Below are 23,377 nucleotides of genomic sequence, written 5' to 3'. Positions count from 1 at the left end.
TTATATGTTTCTATAAGATCCCTTCTCATCCTTCTAAATTCCAATGAATACAAGCCCAGTCGCTCCATTCTTTCATCATACGACAGTCCCACCATCCCAGGAATTAACCTCATGAACCTATGCTGCACACCCTCAAAAGCAAGAATGTCCTTCCTCAAATTAGGAGACCAAAACTGCACACAATACTCCAGGTGTGGTCTCACCAGGGCCCTGTACAACTACAATAAGACTTCACAGTTCACACTGCCACCCAGCTTAGTGTCATCTGCAAATTTGCTAATGTTACTTTTAATTCCTTCATCTTTCTTTTGATGAAATCCCTCTTCTTTTTAAATCCGGAGTAAAATCTCAATCCACTGAATCTCTCTTCGCTGAATCACCATGCCTGGAACCAGCCTGGTAGATCTTTACTGCACTCCCTCTATGGCAAGTACACACTTTTCATTGGCAAAGGCACCAAAACTATACACAATATTCAAAGTGTGGTCTTACCAAGGCCCTATGTAATGGTAGCAAAACTTCCTTACTCCTGGAATCAAGCCTTCTTGAAATATGTCATTCCTGTTTTGTTTTTTAATATATGCTCTAATGGTGTTTTTTCTAGGAAGAGAACTTAGTAGGATTTATAATATATTACAAATAGATTAATCAGGAGTTTATTTCCATCTAAATTTCATTAGCACTTTTATTTCTATAAGAACAGCCAATGTCTATCAACCCTCAGTCTTACCATCTGTGAAGCAAATGCTGCTTGGTTACATTGAATGTTATATCTGGCAGTGCTTTGCAATAGGCGCGGTAGTACTTTCAAAAGAAGCTGCATCACAATAGAAGTGCTCTGAAGGACATGGATTGATGCTGGAGATAGGTGGTGGTTGTCTTCTGAAGCCATGTTGCCAACTATGCCCAGTCAGTAACAAGCTGTACCACACCTTCAATACTGAAGCACTCGAGTATAGAATTAAAGCACAAATAGTCATCATCTTATTTCTTAAATAGACAGATCACATTTTGGCTGAAAATAACAAGTGCAACATATCTATTTATATGGCTGTATGCGTTTGACAAGCAAATTTGTTTTGATAAATCATAGAACAAATGTAATTTTTGTTTAGACAATAGACAATAGGTGCAGGAGTAGGCGATTTGGCCCTTCGAGCCAGCACCACTATTCAATGTGATCATGGCTGATCATTTTCAATCGGTACCCCGTTCCTGCCTTCTCCCCCCATACCCCTGACTCCGCTATCCTTAAGAGCTCTATCTAGCTCTCTCTTGAATGCATTTAGAGAATTGGCCTCCACTGCCTTCTGAGGCAGAGAATTCCACAGATTTACAACTCTCTGACTGAACATAGTCATAGTTAGGAACATATGGACCCACATGGCCATCATAATTCTACTTCAACCCCATTTCTTTTGGAGCCCATGAAAGACAGCTTTATCATATCATATCATATCATATCATATATCATATCATATCATATCATATCATATATATACAGCCAGAAACAGGCCTTTTCGGCCCTCCAAGTCCGTGCCGCCCAGGGATCCCCGTACATTAACACTATCCTACACCCACTAGGGACAATTTTTACATTTACCCAGCCAATTAACCTACATACCTGTACGTCTTTGGAGTGTGGGAGGAAACCGAAGATCTCGGAGAAAACCCACGCAGGTCACGGGGAGAACGTACAAACTCCTTACAGTGCAGCACCCGTAGTCAGGATCGAACCTGAGTCTCCGGCGCAGCATTCGCTGTAAAGCAGCAACTCTACCGCTGCGCTACCGTGCCGCCCTTTAGGCAACTGAAAACTCTGATTTCCAACTCCCATCTTTGTGATCACCATTGCTCAGAGATCCATATCCAACATCCCTGCATGTGAAAAAAAGTACTTTTACTCTCTCTCCTACCCTTCTTGCTCCCCCTCCCCCATCCCCAAATCCCTGATTGAGCAGGTCCCCATACTTTATTTTAGACTTTAGAGATACAGGCCCTTGAACCGACCGAGTTCATGTCGACCAGCGATCACCCCAAACACAAGCACTATCCTACACGCTAGGGACAACTTACAATTTTACCAAAGCCAATTAACCTACAAACTGTGGGTTTTTGGAATGTGGGTGGAACCAGGAGCACCTGGAGAAAACCCACGAGGTCACAGGGATAACGTGCACACTCGTTACAGACAGCACCTGTAGTCAGGTTCAAACCCAGGTCTCCGGCGCTGTAATGTAGCAGCTCTACCACTGCGCCACTGTGCTCCCCTTGTTTCACCCAGGCTGAGACCTCTTGCCAATCAGCAGCTCAGCACAGAGAAATCTCAAGAGACCCAGAAGAGGTGGACAAGAACAACATAGCTTTACAGGACGACGTGGAGATTCAACCTCCAGCGATGTGATGAGGATCTTGGACCTTCAAATAAAATATATTTTCAGAATACTGTTATCAGACCGTTGAATAGTCCTTCCCTAAGCCACGGTGTAGTCACAAACTTCTAATGTACCCCATTTTGGACCTTGCATATTTTTCATCTGCCCTTTTTCTGTAACTTAACACTATAATACTGTAACACTACATTCTGCACTTTAGTATTTTTCTCTTTGCACTTCCAGTTGTACCTGTGCATGGCTTGATTGTACACATGTATAGTATGATTTGATAGATAGCATACAAGCCAAACTTTTCGCGTGACAATAATAAAACATTATCGAAATAAGCATTTTGTAGTTCGTTGGCCTTGGTCCATACCTTCCTTTCCACGGAGCAATAATACAAAGTGCATAAAGTACCATAAAGCAAATTCTGACTGCAAAGTATGGGAAAATAAGTTCAAGCTGCACAGGCAAGGTTACAATGTGCTGAATAAATCATCTGCAGACAACACTGACAGATTTGGACGACGAACTGAACAGTATTTCAGGGAATATTAAAGTCATTTTGTACTTAATGAGATTTATTGTCATCAATTACAAAAGGAAAAAATAACAAATGCCAGACCTTGCTAAATTGATCCTACTAATATTCTGTGACATTTGTGGCTAAATTATTGTTGAAATCAATCTATACTGGGCTGGAAACACTTTGCTGACGTACGAGATGAATCCAAAAGGACCACATCTTTAAACATGGACATAAAATATCACTCGTCCTTCAACCAGGGCAATGCAAGCTGCCAATTCTATCAAGCAAATGCAGAAACATTTTTAGCAGTCGGCAAGTCACAGTTAGAGCATTCGCTAGCTAAACTCGGCCACCCAATTGATTTATGAATCCATTGTCACACTTATCTGCTGATATATTGCATGCTACACAAATTCTTATTGGACAACTCCTTGGATTTGAAGGACAGCCCCATGAATTGCTTCACAGATTCTGAGGTGGCTGAAAAACCCCATTTGGGATCTGTAAACTCTGCTGCAGGCAGCTTGATGGGATGAGTAGGTGCGTAGTTTTCCAATCCATCCTTGTTTCCGTTAAGTCAAGTCAAGTCAAGTCAATTTATTTGTATAGCACATTTAAAAACAACCCACGTTGACCAAAGTGCTGCACATCTGACTAGGAAAAAAAGAAACATACAGTGGCAGGCAGCCAAAACACAACGGCGCGGCCATCTTGAACAAAATGTTAATTCAATCACCCACAGTCCAACAATAAAAGCACTAAACAGGCACCCAAATTACCCAACCCCAAAAACCCCCCAAAACACAGTCCAACAATAGAAGCATTAAATAGGCATTCAAATCAAATTAAGGCCTCTATGTGCTTCCTCAAACTAAACACGAGACTTTCTGGGCATTCTCCTAGGTCTTAAGCGATCATGGGCCTTGGACTTTGAGTCCGTGAGGGCCTTACATGGAGACCATCCTGCAAGTATTACCCTGTGACCATGGGACTCCCATGCAGTGATTCAGTTTGGTGTGCCCATCTCATATACCTGGACTGTTCACTGATGAGGACATCACATCAACCCGGGATTGGCTGGGCTGAAGTTGGACATTGGCATTAGTTGCTTATCAAGTCAATGGATTTGGTGGATCATGAAAGAGATGTTCTTCTACTGCTCTGAGTTTTCTCCTCCCATGGTTGCCTTCCAACGATGCCATGGGTCTCTGCTGCCCAGTAGACTGAGCTTGGTACCACTATTAATATTTTTTTTTCAACCTCAGTCATGGTTGAATCCTGGTACATTGGATGTCTTATGAATTTCATCACTGATGTGGACAGTATTGAAAAGTGCCTCCTGACGTATAGAAAATGATCCAGAATTTCCTAGGTCTTCAGGTATCTTGACTGTCAAGGGCGGTAAAGCCTGTGGACTTCCAAAATTTTCAGGTAAAATATGTCTTAAATACTTCCGTGAAGGAGTCACCGATGACTTGGGGCTTGGCCTCCGAGTCCTCATATTAGCACACAAGCCTCACTCAGCATGGCTACGGGGACTGGGGAGATGAAAGCATAACGGAAGGAGGCAAGACTGACAGGTCAGACGGCAAGAATCAGTGTGAGGGTTGTTGAGGAAATAAGTGCAAAAGCAAGGTATGTTGGGGAAAAGAGAGTTAAATTAGAGGGGGGGGGGGGGGGCTGTGTGTGTGGGAAGAAGTGCCAGAGTTGGAACTGAATGAGAGGAGCTCAGGAAGAGGTTGATGAGGAAGAGGGTGTGGGCAAACATTGTTTCTATATGGTGGGTGAATCACTGTGAGTGTGAGTATGAGTGTGTGTTTGTTGTGTTTTAAGACCATGAAGCAAAGCCAGGACTCTGATCATCTTGGATCCCTTTGCCTCATCCTGTGTGTTAATTGTCGTGAAACAGTCCCATGTTAAGCAAAATGATACTCTCTAAAGTTAAGTCTGAGACCTGGAAGATTAGGATCCCCTTGACAATCGCAACAATGACAGACCCAAATATCACCACATGCTGGGAAACCAGATACTGCAAATTTGAGATACAGTGGACTGCCTATGCTGGAGTCTGGAACAAAGACCAAACTGCTGGAGGAACTCAGCAGGTCTGGCAGCATCCGTGGAGGGAAATGGATATTTTATGTTGGAATTCTTCTTCAAACTTCTTTAACGTTCCAACCCAAAACATTACATTATCTGTCCATTTCTCACCAGAGTTATTGCCTGACCTGTAGAATTTGAATGGATTGTATTTATGTTGCACAAGGTTTTATGTTAACCTTTTGGTCCTTCACTCCATCGCGAAATAAGGCAGAAAGAAAAGAGATCTGCTGCTTAATACAGAATTTGCAAAGTACAACGGTAGATTGCATGCAACGCACAGTGCCATTACATTACCCGCAACTTTAATCTGGGGCAGGAAGAGTGAAGAGAGCCTATCACAGACTTCTCAATTGTTTGGGGATTTAACACAACATTTGCAACTGTGATGACATTGATAAATGCGAGGGAAATGAAAGAATAAAAAAAATCACCACCAAAAAATTCAATCTAACAACTCTCGAATAACTATTAACCATTCTTCCTCTTCCCTGTAATGGTTCCTCCCCATAATGGTGGTATTACAACTACAAAAGCCAAAATGCAAAAGGAAAGAGCAACTCCCTACAAAACCATCAACCTTGACGATTCCGCATAGCTCAGCCAGGTCCATTAACTTCTTTTTCCAACTGGATGTAATGAGCTTACTGCAAATGCCTTGCGCATTAACCATTCATTGCAGCCTGCAGAGGTCATCTTATTGGTGCATACATTTTCAGTAAGTGCTTCTAATGTAGGAGGCAGATTCCTAACTGTGTTAGTGAGTCGCACTTATAACATCCTTACTTTCGAGTTAGTGCTCGTGAAAAATAATGTACGATATCCCCAGGAATGGAACATCATGGCTCCATAGATAATTGGACACACAAGGATATACTTCCAATAAGTTCCAATTTTTCTTCGATCTTAAAGAGTAACCTCACTATCTCACTGGGATTGGCTGGGAGCCTCCTGCAGAGAATCATGCAGATGGAAACAGAACATTCAACCCAAATCTTCCATGCCAGACAAGATTCTCCATCTAAGCTAATCACAGCAACATTTATCCCATAACCCTCTAAGCCTTTCCCATCTATGTACCCATCCAAATGACTTTTAAAAAGTAGACACAAGGAACTGAAGATGCTGTTTTACAAAAAAAGAGTAATTCAGCGGGTCAGGCAGCATCTCTCGAGAAAATGGATAGGCAAAATTTCAGGTCACGGCCTTTCTTCTGACTCTACGACTTTTAAACATTATTGTCCCTGCTTCTACTTCCTCTGACAGCTCAGTCCATATACCCACCACCCTCTGGTTTGAAAATGTTGCTCCTCAGGTTCCTATTAACCTTTCCTATTATTTCCTAAGATTCCCCCTCTCATCTTAAACCTGTGCCCTCTAGCTCTAGATTCACCTACCCTGGAAAAAAACCATGTACATCCGCTGTTTCATGATTTTATACACCTCAATACGAACACTCTCAGTCTCCTACTCTTAAAGGAATAAAGCTCCAGCATGATGAACCACTCAGTCCCTCAAGTCCTGGCAACATCCTTTAATCTTTCCAGCTTAAAGGCACCTTACCAAAAGCTGCCTTCACTACCCCAACTACCTGAGATGTTACTTTCATGGAAAGTATTCCTGGATTCCTTCGTTCTACCGCACTCCACAGGGCCCTACAAATCACAATGAAGTTCCCGCCCTGATTTGACCAACAAAAATGTAACAGCTCACACTTATCTGAATGAAACTCCATTTGCCATTGCTCTGCCCAATTGCCCAGTTGATAAAGATCTCGCTGGAATTCATGATAGCCATCTCAACTGTCTACCTAAGAGAGACAAAATGCTGGAGTAACTCAACGGGACAGGCCACATCTCTGGATAGAAAGATCTGCCTGTCACACTGAGTCACTCCAGCATTTTGTGTCTATCTTCGATGTAAACCAGCATCCACAGTTCCTTCCTACACATTAACTGTCTACCCACTTTAGTGTCATCTGCACAGTGACTTAACATGCCTTGTACATTCTCATCCTAATCTTAGATGAAGGGAAATCTCTTTAAAACAGCTAGTGGAACACAAGAGAAAGATAACTAAGGGGTAAAAAGTTATCTTTGAATCATTGTGTTAATTAGTTAAAAACAGTTGGAGATGATTTCCTGCTTTTATGGTTATATATCAATCATTGAATCCTCTGCAATTATGTCTTATGTCCTCAGCAATTCAGAATATAAAGTAAATGCAGACACTTAACGGGTATTTTGTTTGCTTCTTAAACCCAGTTCCCCATTAGACTGCGCAAAAAAACAAACTGCAGGTGGGACTGAACATCCGTGAAGGGAAACAATTAGATGACATCCAATTCCAGAGGTCATCTATCCATTTTCATCCATAAATGCTGCCTGACCCTCCGAATTCCTCCAGCAGTTTGTTTTATGCTCAAGATTCCAGCATCTTCAATCTCTTGTGATCTGTTGCCATTAGCACCTCTATTGCTGATGTATTCTATATAATGGTTCCACTATGGTCCCTGCAGGAACCCCATGATGTTAAAGGCAAGTTGGCTGTTTATACATATTCCTGGCTAAGGATTAGTGTGGTAGACAGTGAACTAAGCCTATGTTTTTTCCTTAAATATGCAGAGGGGCGTCTACAGGGCTGGATGAGGAACATAAATGTCATCCTTTTGTAAATAGACATAAATCCTTATGTAAACTCCCTGTAGGCAAGTACGGTCTAATTGCACTTTAACCTTCAGATGAAAGACTAAATAGACTGTACTTGCTTACCGAGAGTTTAACAAAGCTACTAACCTGGTCAAGAAGAAAGAAATACAGTTGAGGGGTAGTAACAGATATAGAAAGACAAGTGAAATGTCTTTCTATATCAACAGACAGGTGAAATGGACAAATCAATAGTAATGCAATTTGGTCAGAATAACAACAAAGTAACATACAACAACAAAGTGAGAATCAGCATGAACCATAAGATATACAAGCAGAATTAGGGCATTCAGCCCATCGAGAAAACACTGTCATTCAATCATGGCTGATCTATTTTTCCCTCTCAACCCCATTTTCCTGCCTTCTCCCTGTAACCTTTGACACCCTTACTAAACATGAATCTATCAATCTCTGCCTTAAAAATACCCAATGACTTGGCCTCCACAGACGTCTGTGGCAATGAATTCCACAGATTCACCACCCTCTGGCTAAAGAAATTCCACCTCATCTCCATTCTGAAGGTGCGCCCTTTTATTCTAAGGCTGTGCCATCCGGTTCTAGACTCTCTGGACATAGCGAGGCAGTATACACAAAACTCTACTGATCAGAAGGGATTGGTCTGATGTACACATTAAATTGAAGTATATAATTCCTGTGCAACTGTCCTCCGTTTCTTGAGATCCTGGTGCAAATCCAATCCAAAAAGTTGCAGTCATTTTCTTTCCTCTGCTAACTAAGCAGACAATTCGCTAAGCATGCAGCACAGTGTTTAGAATTTAGAGTGATCCAGCATGGAAACAGGCCCTTCATCCCACCAAGTCCATGCCAGCCATCAATCATCCATTCACACTAGTTCTGTTATCCCACTTTCTTATCCACTCCTTGCACACAAGCAACAGTTTGCAGAGGCCGATTAACTTACAAACCCGCTTGCCTTTGGGACGTGGGAGGAAACCGGAGCACCTGGAGGAAACCCATGTGGTCACCAGGAGAACGTGCAAACTCCGCACAGACAGCACCCGAGGTGAGGATTGAACCCGGGTCTCTGGAGCACTGAGGCAGCAGCTCTACCAGTTGCACCACTGTGCCGCCAGTGATACAGCTGGTAGAGCCATTGTCTCATTGCTCCAGTGATCCAGGATCTACCATAACCTTGGGTGCTGTCTGTGTGATTTTGCCCTTTCTGACTGTGATCTTGTGCAATTCCTCCAGATGATCCGGTTTCCCCCCTTAACCCAAAGATTTGTGCATTGATAGGTTAATTGGCCACTGTGACAATGTCCCTACGGTGATGGTGGAATCTGAGGTAGTTAATCAGAAATGTGGGGGGAGTAGATTTCAGGGAAAATGAGTGGGGAACAGATTGCTCTGAGAGTCAACATGGTCTCATTGTCCAAATACGCCTTCAATGCCATAAGGAACTATGGAAAGACGGTTAGCTATTGTATGCTTGCCTCAAGCCTGAATATAAGCCTCACCGTGAATCCAACTCAGTGGCTCACATAGCATTGCCGCATACGCCTGTGGAGGCCAAGTCATTGCTACATATGGCTGTGGAGGCCAGAGGAAGTGCTGGACCACAGAAATTGTCTACGATCGTCGTCTACTGAGCAAGAGAACTGTTCTTTATAAGGAAGATAGACACAAAATGCTGGAATAACTCAGCGGGACAGGCAGCATCTCTGGAGAGAAGGAATGGGTGACGTTTCGGGTCGAGACCCTTCTTTAGTAAGAACCATGGGACAGTGATGGGAAATGGAAGCTGGAGGATTCTGAGAAGAATCTGTAATCCAAGCTCCCCATAAATTGGAAACACTGTTGGCCGAGATCGCAAACGTTGCACTAGGAGGTTAATTAGCTACAGATCTTAGCTAGGACATGTTAATTAGTACAAATCTCTCCTGCAGATTCAAATATGCCAGACCATGGAATGCTGGACCAGAGAGCTTTAATCAGTACAAACTCAGTCTTTCTAATTCTGAGCACGGTGTGCGGACGATATCAAAGTCTTGACCAGATTCAGAGTCGTTTAAGAATATAGAACATGGAACAGTACAGCAGAGGAATAGGCCCTTCAGCCCACAATGTCTGTGCCAAACATGATGCCAAAACCAACTCTTATCTTCCTGCACATGATCCATATCCCACCATTCCCTGCATATCCATGTGCCTATCCAAAAGACTCTTAAATGCCACTATCATATCTGCCTCTACTGTCATCACCAGCAGCAGGTTCCAGACATTCACCACACTTTATGTAAAAAATACTTGCCCAAAATATCTCTTTTAAACTCTAGGGTATCACAAAATGCTGGAGCAACTCAGCAGGTCAGGCAGCATCTTGGAGAAAAGGAATGGGTGACGTTTCAGGTCGAGACCCTTCTTCAGACTGAACTCTAAACTCTTTTAAACTCTACTAGTAATTGATATTTCCACCCTGTTATAATTATGCTTTTAAATTGTGTTTGGATACTAGAGAAATTAGATTATTCCACATTGAACAGAGAAAGTCAGGCAATGCTTAGAAACTAAATTCACATTATAAAGGGTTTTCATAAAGCAACTGGAATGAGTCACACTGCTCTGGCAAGGAATTGGTGAAGAATGCTTGGAGGCATAAAATTGTTGGCTAAATAACTGGAGAGAGAGTTAGACTTATTCAGACAGAATATACCTTTGTGTAGGAAGGAAGTGCAGATGCTGGTTATACACAAAATGCTGGAGTAACTCAGTGGGAGATTTCTGGAGAGAAGGAAATCTTCTTGGGTCGAGACCGTTCTTCAGATGGAGCTTTTTTTAAATCTTTGTTAGGACAAGAAATGTACAACCTGCAAAAATAGAGTCATGGACTTAGAGTACAGAAACTGGCTCGTTGACCCAACCTTTACAATCTGTGAACATTCCAGATATCTCTTAAGCATACGTACCTGCCTCTGCCACTTCTTCTGGTAGCTCATCCCACATATCCACCAACCAATGTGCAAAATGAGCTTCTCAGGTCCCCTTTAAATTTTTCTCCTCTCACGTATACCCATTACTTTCAGAATTCCCTGCACTGAGAAAAAGATCGTGTCCATCCACCTTAACTACGCCACTGGTGATTTTATATAACGCCATAAAGGTCACCCCCAATCCTCCTTTGCTCCTTATAACGCAATCCTTCTAGTCCTAGCAATATGCTTGTCAATCATGTCTGCACCTTCTATACCTTAATCACATCCTTCATATCTTCTGAAAAGCAGAGCTGCACATAATACTTCGTGGTCTTAATAATGTCTCAAACAGCTGTAACATGATGCCCCAACTCATACTCATTTCCCCTTATACCTTCAGGTGGAACCAGAGCCTGGAACTATGTGTGCTGGTTCCAGAGGAGGATCTACTTGCGTTGCCGCCCATTCCACGTCGGAGTCAGGAGGGGCCGTTGCAATCGCTTTCCATTTTGCTATGTTCCTTACACGGCAAACCCGTGGGTGTCGCTGTCAGTGTAGGCGGCCAGGGTATAACCAGGGATCTTCAGGTGGGAGCTGTCACTTTTGTGAGTCTCTTGGAGCAGGATTGCAGTGACTTTGTGGGTCTGTAGCAGATGTTCAATGATGTTGGTCTTTGCCTTGGTGAGGCCTTCCGCATTCAGCTGCAGCAGGGTGATGCCATCCGGTTCGACATCTGTAGGTGCCCGCCCTAAGAAGGGCGCATGCTCTGGGTTGGCGCCAAGCTGCAGCGACTGAGGTTGCATTTGGGCTGCAAGCTGTTTTTCTGCTTCTGCTGTCTCTGTTTGTTGTCGTTCGCCTGACAGTGGTCAGGTGACAGGGCTCACCACGAGGAGGTCGACAACATGAGCACCTTTTTCCTCTGCAGAACTTTCTTCTGTCATCTCTCAACTGAAATGTGGAAAAGCTTAGGGTCCTGATAACATCCCCCCAGAATTCCTGAAACACAGAATTCCTAAATGCCTGGTCTGGCTCCGTGAGTTTTACTCCTCTTGCCTCATTGGTCAGTCCATTCCGAAGATCTGGCGGAAAGCCACCGTCATTGCGCTACCAAAACCAAACAAGCCTGCGGACGACCCAAGGAACTATCGGCCCAGCTCACTCCTCTGTGTCCCGTACAAGCTCCTCGAACGGCTTCCCCTGGCCCGGCTCGATCCAATCGTTGACCCTCAACTACCCGCTGAACAAGCCGGATTTCGGCGTGGACGCTGCACCACCCACCAAATAGTCAAGCTGACCAATGACATCGAAGACAGTTTCAAAAAGGGTCACAAGGCAGGCATCACACTGGTGGGCCTCACCGCCGCTTATGATACTGTGTGGCACCAGGGCTTGATCGTGAAGCTCCTCCGCACCATCCCTGACCGTCATTTAGTGCGGTTCCTTGCCAACATCCCTGTGAACCGCAGTTTTGTACTCAAGACCAGCGATGGACAATCTAGCTGACTGCGACGCCTAAGAAACGGAGTCCCCCAAGGCTCGGTACTGGCCCCCATGCTCTTCAACCTCTATATCAGCGATCTGCCATGCATGACCTCGCGCCAGTATGGATACGAAGATGACTTGGCCCTACTGCACTCGGACAAGAGTTAGTCAAATGTTGAGGATGTGCTCTCGGCGGATATGGAACTTGTCGCGAGCTACCTTAAGACCTGGAGACTAAAACTGAGTATGGCAAAAACCACCACAACGGCCTTTCACCTGAACAACAAGGAAGCTCAACGCCAGCTAACCATCACCCTCAAGCCTTGAAGCTCTCCGTGCTAAAGTCTCGGCACGGAACAACCTCCTGCGTTGCTTGGCCGGATCGTCATGGGGCGCCAGGACATCTACTCTTCGAACCAGTGCTCTTGCACTCCTGTACAGCACCGCTGAGTACGCCGCCCCAGCATGGTGCCACAGCACTCATACTAGCAAGCTAGACGACACCCTCAACAACACCATGTGGATCATCACTGGCTGCCTACGCCCTACTCCGACGGATCTCCTGCCGGTGTTCGCAGTTATCGCACTCGCCAAGCTTCGCAGAGAGTTCTTCACTCATAGGCTAGTGTGCAAGGCCCCATCGGACGCCAAACATCCTTTGCACCACCTCGCCCAGGATTCACAGCAACTGGGACCTCAACGCCTGTCATCTCGTCGCCCTTTCTCCCGTCATGCAGCAACCCTCTGTGGCTCCGGTTTCAACATATTAGGAGCATGAAGAACCAGCTGGGAACAGACATCGCGACCTCCTCAATTCACCGTCGCACCAAACACCACAGCCCCACCCAGCTCGGACATGCCCCGCAAAGAGTGGGTCGCCCTGAACCGGCTCCGCACAGGGGTCGGCCGGTTCAACGCCAACATGCATCGTTGGGGGTTGCGTCCATCAGCAGCCTGCGTGTGTGGAGCAGACCAGCAAACTGCGCAGCAGGTCATTTTCGACTGCACTGTCCTCCGTCCCCCTGGTGGAGGGGTAGACCTCACGGCCCTTGACAACAGGACATTGCACTGGCTACAGCGCCTGGAGGGCGTTACATGATTTCTGCTGCCTCAAATGGAAGAAGAAGGAGGATCTACTATCATCCACTCTATTATTCGTGTATGGCTTAACTGAACTCATGTATGGTATGATTTGATTGGATAGAATACAAAACAAAGTTTTTCACTGTATTACACATTACAATAAAATATTAAACTAACTCAACATCATCAGTTTGTTAACCTGTGTTGCCACTTTCAGAGAACAATGCACTTGTATCCCTAGGTCTCTGTTCTATAACATTCCCCAGGGCTCTATCATTTGTTGGGTAAGTTCTGCCCAATTTAACTTCCCAAAATGCATCACCGCACACCTACGAGTTGAAATCCATCTGCCAATCCTTTGTTCACTTACCAACCTGACCTAGACCCAACGGCAGCACAATGGCACAACAATAGAGTTGCTGCCTTACAGCGTCAGAGACCCCAGTTCGATCTTAACTATGGGTGCTGTCTCCACAGAATTTGTACGTTCTCCCTGTGATTGCATCTCAAAAGTCTAAAGTGTAAGATCCTGTTGTAGCCTTCTTCACTGTAGACCACACCACTAATTTTGATGTAATCACACCACCTAGAGTAATAAAACAAAAAAAAGGCCCCTCGGCCCAACTCATCCACGTCAACCAAGATGGCCATCTAAGCTATGGTAGCGAGTATTGGAGGAACAGCACCTCATATTTCACTAGGGTTGTTACAACCCAATGGTATGAATGTTGAATTCGCTAATTTTTGTAACTTCTACCTACACTCTCCTCTCCTCCCCTCCCCTCCTCCTTCCTCCTCCTAGTCATTTAACCAGTTCCACAGTTCACAGCATCGTATCTCTCTTAAGATCACACCTTCCCTATCCAACAATGGGCCTACCAGGGCACCACCCTGCCTGAGGTCATTTGTGGCAGGCCCTGATTGGTCCTAGTCATTTCTCACCTCCAGCTCTTCACCCCCCGTCCCCCTCCCACCGCTCCCTACTTTCAGTCTGAAGAAGGGTCCCGACCCGAAACGTCACCCATCCTTTTTCTCCAGAAATGCTGCCTGCCCAGCTGAATTACTCCAGCACTTTGCCCATCTAAGCTAGATCCATTTGACCACATTAGACCATATCCTGCTAGAACTTTCCTATCTAAGTACCTGACCAAACATCTTTTAAATGTTGTTATTGTACTTGCCTTAACCATGACCTCTGGCAGCTTGTTCCATTTACACACCACCCTCTCTATTCTCTCCTTAATTCTATGCCCTCTGGGTCTTGAGTCCCCAACCATGGCAAAAGGTCTGTGTGAATTTACCCTATCTATGTCACACATGATCCACACACCTCCATAAAATAACCCCTCAGACTCCTACACTCCAAGGAATAAAGTCCTACCCTGCACAACTGTTTCCTATGTCAGTCCCTCGAGTCCTCATTCTCAACATCTTTTATGCACTCTTTCCAGGAAGTAGTTGAGGCAGGGACTATTGCAATGTTTAAGAAGCAATTAGACAGGTACATGGATAGGATGGGTTTAGAGGGATATGGGCCAAACGCAGGCAAGTGGGATGTGTAGAAGGAACATGTTGGTCAGTGTGGGAAAGTTGGGCTGAAGGGACTGTTTTGTTCTATGACTCTATCTGTGTTGTATGATTCCTCAGTCCTAACCGTTTGCTCAACCATTATTTCTACCTTATACGGGGTAAAGAGAAAGAGGGTGTCCCAGGTTCGGCTAGCAATAATAGTAGCAGCTGAAAGTGGAATTGGAGATTGGGAATGTGAAGCTCTGTAAATGTTTCTATGATCAGGAAGGTTGTGACGCTTACTTAAAGTGGTTACTTAATCTAAATTCCTACACTTATTAACCCAGAATTGTCACAAAATGTCTAATACTGTCAATTTCTGATTAAATTGTTATCTGCTCAATTAATTTATTCCTACCACACAAAAACAAAGCAAACATTTGCAGGGAAGGATCAAGTGTGATCTGTTAATGTATCAGTGAAAACTGTCTGAGACAAGGCAGTGCTAAACCGCATGCCAGTGGAAAGGAAAACTTGTATTTACACGTCAGTAAACACTTGAGCACAAACATACAACGTTGTGGAGATGCAAGATATATTGCATTTCACATGATCTCCACAATTACACCAGTAACCCCGCTTTTGTACAATGGGTTAACTGGTATTTTATAAAGATTTATAAGACACCTATTCAATTGAATTTACATTTCTTTGAAGGCTATAGATCCCAAGTAATTGGAAATCTGATTTTGTAAAAATATTGCAATAGATTACCTGGATAAACCTTCTACAGAATTGAAGGCGCAGGCATAAGTGGTACAGTATTGGACACAGGAACAGAGCGCCCGACTCACAAATGCAAGATAAAATGAATAAAAGTCAAAACAAAACTCCTATATGGAATCCAAAACACGCAAAGGAAAAAGAAACACAGCCAAAATCTCAATGCAGAGATCATATGTGGAACCCCAATCTCAAAACCCATCCTAAAAGGAGAATTCAGAATCCCAACCCAAAAAAATCATAAAACACTAGAATCCTACCGTAGGAGGCTAATATACAAATGGAATACAATAAACACCATATATGTATCCCAGTGCACAAACATATGAAGAAGGGATCCTGGACAGAATACATGGGTGTGACTGCATGCCATGGGCGGTAAGTGAAACTAAACGCCACATTTGCTGATTAAATATGATTGAATTCTGCTTGATTTTACGAACCGCCGCCTGCTGTGATCTGTTGGTGAAGTCCAGGCATAATCTCACACCTAGAACACCACACGTTAAAAAATAAAACCCGGCGCAAATTGCATTAACAATCTTTTACTTGAAACGGTCCAAATGGTTGTCTGTACACGAGAGCTTCGGTGAGCACAGATCGCCGAGTCCGATACCTTTTGAGGTGGTGGAGACCGACTCATTTAGATAACTACGTTTAGATCCCGGAGTTCATCATCCCCTCCTCGAATGCAGAATGTGAACACACAGGGTTTCGGATAACTATTCCCGGGTTGAAATAACTTCTATTCAATAACACTCAGATTAAAAATAAAATCAGGAAAATCACGCAATCAACCCAAATAAACTGGTTCTCAAGAAATAAGTCTGCTATTATGATGATCGTTAAGGGCGACTTACTTTGGGCATGTGTTCCTTCAGGTCATTTCTCCACAGCAAGGTTCATTCATCCCAAGTGCTCGCAGTCCCGCGTCTGTTGAAGCACTCGCTCTCCTTTCGCCTGCTGAAGGGTGATATGTTGTGGATTAATTTCAACCCCGACTTGTTTTCTCTTCTTTAGCCTGTAACAGAGTGGTACGTACAGCCCTCCTCTCCTGTTAGTCCACCCCCTTGCAGTGTCTCTGGGTAAAGTGAAGTTGTTCTCTTGCCCTCCCCACCAGCACGGTGCTCGGATGTCCCCACATCTCACCTGTTGCATCGGTCTCAGGGAAGGCTGATGTGATGCCCGCTCTCACCCAGCTGAATAAGAGCGTGAGACATGACAGCTGGATGAGGCCATTCGGCCCTTCCAGCCTGTCCTCCATTCACCTTCCTCAACCTGCTGTCTCCACCTATCCCTCAATCCAGACCCCACTGCCCGTGGAGGGAGACGCACTTTGCTTAATGTAAGGTTTTACAGAAAGGGGGGAAACAGCCCATCTGCTCAAAGGTCGCCTTACCTCCCTCCCACCTATCCTCACCAACTCCCACCAACCCATTCTTGTCTGTTTCTTTCACTTTCACACACACACTCAATAACTAACCCCGTGCCTTTGTGCTCCAGCGGCCGTGTGGTAACGAGTGCCACCTTCACTCAGTGCTTTATTGATACTGCGTCTATCCCGCTGTGTCACGGTAGGGTCCCCGATCCGGTCCGTTATTCCTCTCCCATCCCCATCCCCACCCTGCCCTGCCCAAGTGGAACCACTCTCTCTGGGCCAAATCCTACCAACGTCTTAAAGAGGTTTCAATGAGTCCCGCCACTCTCACTCCGGATGAGAGAACTCGTCTCTCTCTCTTCGCGGACAGTGCGCGTTAACCCGTCCTTATTTAAACTCGTTGTCTTCATTAAGCAAAACACAAAGTGCCAGGGGAAGTGGCTTCATTGATTGCAAACTCCATTTCTGGCACTTTGCAATTCCCCGAAGAAAACTGGTCGGTGCAAATCCCACAAATAAACAATTTATCCCTGAGAGCGGGAGGTGCCTCTTCCACGGGCTCGCTGTTCCTGGCACTAAGTGCAGTGTTGTGCTTACAATTTCCAGTTTAAAAAAAACACACCACAAGATAGACATCAAAAGCAGGGGTAACTCAGCTGGTCAGAGCAGCATCGCTGGAGAAAAAGAATAGATGATGTTTCGGGTCGAGACCCTTCTTCAGACCATATATTAAACCGTCCTGGCTCCGTGTACAAATCTTGGTCACACCATTGCAAACAAGTAGTGACTAAATTGAACTTGCAGGTTAGTAGATAACCGCCAAATACTTCTGAGAGAGATCAATAAATAGTAGGCAGTAGAGTTAACGCCCACTCTTACTTTACACCGTGAAATTATAAGGGTACGCCGGCAGTGTTTGCAAGTAGCTTCGAGTGTGTGCAAGTAGCTTCGAGTGTGTGTTGGATGAGTTTGGAACAGAGCGCTCCAGTGAAAACAGGACGAGTTACCGCAGCTTAGAATGGGTGGGAACTGCAGACATTCCCTCTCCAACCTCCAAACCAACATTGCAGCCTGGTTTCAAAACCCCTGCTCTTAGTTTGATCACACTTCTTTATTCCACATGGAAGATTCTGAAATGTGATTGGGACGAATCCCTGCATCGCTTCGCAAACCACAGTTTGAGAGGTTTTCAATCTGCCAGTTTACTAGGGGAGCGAGGTTGTTGTGCCTGTAGCGTTGGGGCCACGCACACCCAGCTCAGCCCCCCTCTGTCCGGGAGAGGATTGGCAACGCACATGCTTGCAGGAGCTCGCCCTGGATTTATTGCAATTCCTTAGACAACACGGGGAAGCGGCAGCTGTGTTGTCCAATTGTTTAAATTAAATACATTCAAATTGCAGTGTCCGTTAAGGTGCACCTTGTTTGACCATTGTACCTAATTTACGTGATTTACCCGCTCCCCGTCCACCTAGACGGCATAGTCACACAGCGTGCCCAACCTACCTAACCTGCCTACGCCGCTCAACATGACCCATCTTCACTTGTCCCATCTGCCTGCGTGTGGCCCATATCCCTCTAAACCCATCCTGATCGTGTGACTGTCTAAATGTTTCTTAAACGTTGCGATAGTCCCTGCCTCAACTCCCTCCTCCGGCAAGTGGTTCCATACACCTTTCGCCCTTTGAGTTGAAAAGTTATCCCTCGCGTTCCTATTAAAGGAGGGAAAGGAGTGTGGCCCAGAGGTTGTCTGTCACGTTGGTTGTCTATCATCTTCTACCCTCATCACTCTGTTCTTAAGTGCAAGTTGCAAAAACAGCACCTCCGCTGTTGACTGGGCTCATTACAATCTTCTGGACTCAACACTGAGTTCAACGTTTCATGCCACTGTTCAACTATTCCTCTTCCTATTCCCTCAACCCATCTTTCATTCCTTTACCTATCCCATCAACGATCCCCTTTCCTTGCAATATCACAGTTCCTTTCCTTTACATCTCTCCTGCATTCCACTCTACCACAAACTGTCCCTTTAGTTCTCCTTCTCTCCACTTGCCTTTTCACTTTAATACAAACTAAAGCTAGCTTCATTGTCAAATGTTCCAAGTTACGACAAAAGGTCTTCCATTTGGGACACAAACTCTGTTTCTCTCTCTCCTGGTTTTCTCTCCTTGAAGCACCCTTACTTCTGATTCTGTTCTTCTGATTCAGAAGATGGTTTAAAGTCAAGTGACACATTAACAGCCCATGGCTGCCTCGCAGCTCTTGTGTGATGGGCTCAATCCTGACCTCAAGCATCGTTTGCATGAGTTTGCATGTGTCAGTTTCCTCTGGGTGCTCCAGTTTTCTTCCACGTAGAGGCATAGAAAATTGCATCGGTGAAGATTTTCCAATGTTCTATAGATTCTAGATCAGTTCCTGCGGATTGGAGGGTAGCTAATGTTATCCCACTTTTTTAAGAAAGGCGAGAGAGAGAAAGCAGGGAATTATAGACCAGTTAGCCTGCCATCGGTGGTGGGGAAGATGCTGGAGTCGATTATCAAAGATGTAATAGCGGCGCATTTGGATTACAGTAACAGGATCGATCCAAGTCAGCATGGATTTACGAAGGGGATATTATGCTTGACAAATCTTCTGAACTTTTTTGAGGATGTAACAAGTAAAATGGACAAGGGGGAGCCAGTGGATGTAGTATACCTGGACTTTCAGAAAGCCTTTGATAAAGTCCCACACAGGAGATTAGTGGGCAAAATTAGAGCACAAGGTAGGGTATAGAAATTTGGTTGGCAGACAGGAAACAAAGAGTCGGGATTAACGGGTCCCTTTCAGAATGGCAGGCAGTGACTAGTGAGGTGCCGCAAGGCTCGGTGCTGGGACCGCAGCTATTTACAATATACATTAACGATTTAGATGAAGGAATTAAAAGTAACATTTGCGAATTTGCAGATGACACAAATTTTTGATTGTGAACTGTGAAGAGGATGCTGTGAGGATGCAGAGTGCTGGACAGGTTGGGTGAGTGGGCAGATGAATGGCAGATGCAGTATAATGTGGATAAATGTGAGGCAAGAATGGGAAGGCAGATTATTATCTGAATGGTGTCAGGTTAGGAAAAGGGGAAGTACAACGAGACCTGGGTGTCCTAGTACATCAGTCACTTAAAGTGACCATTCAGGTACAGTAGGCAGTGAAGAAAGTTAATGGCATGTTGGCCTTCATACCGAGAGGAGTTAAGTATAGGAGCAGAGGTCCTGCTGCAGTTTTATAGGGCTCTGGTGAGACCACACCTGGAATATTGTGTGCAGTTTTGGTCTCTTAATTTGAGGAAGTACATTCTTGCTATTGAGGGAGTGCAGCATAGGTTCACAAGGTTAATTCCCGGGATGGTGGGACTTCGTATGATGAACAAATAGAGCGGCTGGGCTTATATTCACTGGAATTTAGAAGGATGAGAGGGCATCTTATAGAAACATATAAAATTATCAAGAGATTGGAAACACTAGATGCAGGAAGCATGTTCCTGATGTTCGGGAAGACAAGAACCAGGGGCCATGGTTTAAGAATAAGGGGTAGGCCATTTAGAAATGAGATGAGGAAAAACTTTTCCACACTGAGAGTTGTGAATTGGTGGAATTCTCTGCCTCGGAAGGCAGTGGAGGCTGATTCACTGGATGCATTCAAAAGAGAGTTAGATACAGCTCTTAAGGCTAGCGGAATCAAGGGGTCTGGGGAGAAGGCAGGAATGGGGTACTGATTGTGGATGTTCACCCATGATCACATTGAATGGTGGTGCTGGCTCGAAGGGCCAAATGACCTACTCCTGCACCTATTGTCTATGTATCTATGTATCATAGAGTGATAGAGTACAGAAACAGGCCCTATGGTGACCAAGATGCCCCATTACGCTCGTCCCACCTGCCCTCATTTGGCCCATATCCCTCTAAACCTTTCCCATCCATGTATCTATCCAAATGCCTTTTAGATGTTGTTATAGTCCCTGCCTCAACTAACTCCTCTGGTAGCTTGTCCATATACTTACCACCCTGAAAAAGATGCTCCTCAAATTCCTATTAAATCTTTCATCCCTCATCTTAAACCCATGTCCTTAAGTTCCTGATTAACCTACTCTGGGTAAAAGAATCTGAGCATCTCTTGGTCATGATTCCCCTCATGATCTTATACACCTCTATAAGATCACCCCCTACCCTCCCGGATCAAAGGAGTAAAGTCCTAGTCTATCCAATCTCTCCCTGTGTCTCAGGCCCTCAGGTCTTGGCAACATCCTTGCACGATAACATGAACATGCTGCTTTGCAGGGCAATTGGCTGCTATAAATTGTCCTTAGTATATGTAGATGACAGGAGAACTGGGCAGTGGAAGTGAGGGGCAGCATGATCATTGATGGGGATGTGAGAGTAAAAATGCGATTTTGCTTGATGAACAGCATCAAAATGAGGTTGTTGAGGCTGGGACTATTCCAACATTTAAGAAAAAGTTGGATAGGTACATGGATAGGACAGGGTTGGAGGGATATGGACCAAGCGCAGGTAGGTGGGACTAGCATAGCTGGAACATGTTGGCCAGTGTGGGCAAGTTGGGCTGAAGGGCCTGTTTCCACACTGTTTCACTCTATGACTCTATAACTCTAAGTGATGAGCTGAAGGGCCTGATTCTGTAAAGCTCTATGACGAAGTGGCAAGGCTATATAAGTACAGTGGACAGACAGAGTTAATGACATAAGCAGGTGCAATAGTGGCATTTAAGAGGGTTTTTTTAGATAGGCACATGGATATGCAGGGCATGGAGGTAAATGAATCATGTGCAGACATTGTGTTCAACACAGATATAATGGGCTGAAGGGCCTGTTCCTGTGTTGTACTATTCTGTTGTATGTAGTCCTAAATCACACAAGAATCAGCTACTTCTACACTTCACTTCCATTAACCACAATGTGGCCGCATTTCAGCAGCATGGTGTAACTTGCCATACTACTTCAGTTCATGATGATGTTGTTGCTGTTTATTGATTCTTGGTCTGTGCATATTGTAGCGTTTTCCATAATACTGGAGACCACAGGCTGTAGGGTACTTTGGATTGCAAAATGCTTCCGAAAGCTGTGCTGTGATTTACCGTACTAACTGATCCCCAATGTAAGCGAACAGAAACAGATTCCTAGATACAAGGAACTGTAGATGTTGGTTTGCAAAAAAGGGTCACAAAGTGTTGGAATAACTCAATGGGTCAGATAGCATCCCTGGAGAAACTGTGTAGGTGACGTTTTGGGCTGGGGCTCTTCTTCAGACTGATTATCGAGGAGGGTAAAGAGAGCTGGAAAAAGTAAGGGGCAGGACGAATAATAGCACGTAATAGGAGAACACAGGCGAGAGGGTTTTACAATAAGCAGATGGTTGGACAAAGGTCAGAGATGTAAAAACAGAAGGAGAGAGTCAAAAGGATTGAAGAGTAGTCAATGGTGAAGCCAGGTGAAGGCATGGAGCTGGAGGGGGAGGGGGAGGGGGAGGGAGAGGGGAGTAACAGGTGCAAAACCAGGTGGGGCACAGAGAAGGGGCGGTGGGGGAAGGAGGGGGAGTTATTAGAGGTTACCTAAATTTGGAGAATTCAATGTTCATACCATTTAGTTGTGTGCTACCCAAGCGGAATATGAGGCGCTGTTCCTCCAGTTTGCATGTGGTCTCACTCTGGCAATGGAGAAGGCCGAGGTCAGAAAGGTCAATATGGGAATGGGAAGGGCAATTAAGATGGTTAGCAACCGGGAGATCCAGTAAGTCTTGGCAGACCGAACGCAAGTATTTGACTAAACAGTTTCCAAGTCTACGCTTAGTCTCGCCGATATAGAGGAGGACATATCTGCAACATAGGATGCAGTAGATGAGGTTAGAGGAGGTGCATGTGAACCTCTATCTCACCTGAAAGGACTGCTAGAATCCCTGGAGGGAGAGGATGGATAGGGATAAGTGTTCCATCTCTTGTGGTTGTAGGGGGATGTCCTTGGGAGAGGATAGTTTGGGTTGGAAGGAATGAGTGAACCAAGGAGTGGAGATGGGTAGATGTGACTGGTGGTTGGATCATGTTGGAGGTGACAGATATGTCGGAGGATGATGTGTTGGCTACGGAGGCTGGTGGGATGAAAGGTGAGGACCAGAGGAATTCTATCCTTGTTCCGTCTGGGGGGAGGGGAAGCAAGAGCAGGGCTACAGGACACAGAGGAGACACAGGTGTGGGATCCATCGATGACAATCACGTTTGGTTAAGAAAGAGGACAGCTTGGATGTGCTAGAATGGAAAGCCTCATCTTGGGAGCCTATACGGCAGAGACAGGGGAATTGAGAGTAGGGTGAAGCGCTTTGGCAAGAAGCAGGTGTAGATAACTGTATGAGTCAGTAGGTTTGTAGTGGACGTCAGTTGATAGTCTGTTCCCTATGATGAAGACTAAGAGATCAAGAAAGGCGGAGAGGTGTCAGAGATAGTCCAAGTGAATTTGA

General features: G+C 44.9%; 1 protein-coding gene across 1 annotated transcript in view; it reads right to left on the bottom strand.

Annotated features, from left to right (window-relative positions):
* LOC144593155 (voltage-gated potassium channel regulatory subunit KCNG2-like) overlaps positions 1–17,937 on the bottom strand; it is a 41,223-nt gene extending 23,286 nt beyond the window's left edge. Inside the window, exons 1-2 of the mRNA XM_078398636.1 lie at positions 17,888–17,937; positions 16,363–16,465 (exon numbers count right to left, since the gene is read on the bottom strand). The gene's annotated coding sequence lies outside the window, so the exon portion shown is untranslated. The remainder of the gene's footprint in view (positions 1–16,362; positions 16,466–17,887) is intronic.
* Between the last annotated feature and the right edge of the window lie 5,440 nt (positions 17,938–23,377).

This window comes from Rhinoraja longicauda, chromosome 4, assembly GCF_053455715.1.
Source record: "Rhinoraja longicauda isolate Sanriku21f chromosome 4, sRhiLon1.1, whole genome shotgun sequence".
Classification (NCBI taxonomy): domain Eukaryota; kingdom Metazoa; phylum Chordata; class Chondrichthyes; order Rajiformes; family Arhynchobatidae; genus Rhinoraja; species Rhinoraja longicauda.
This window is presented reverse-complemented; position numbering and strand designations above follow the sequence as displayed.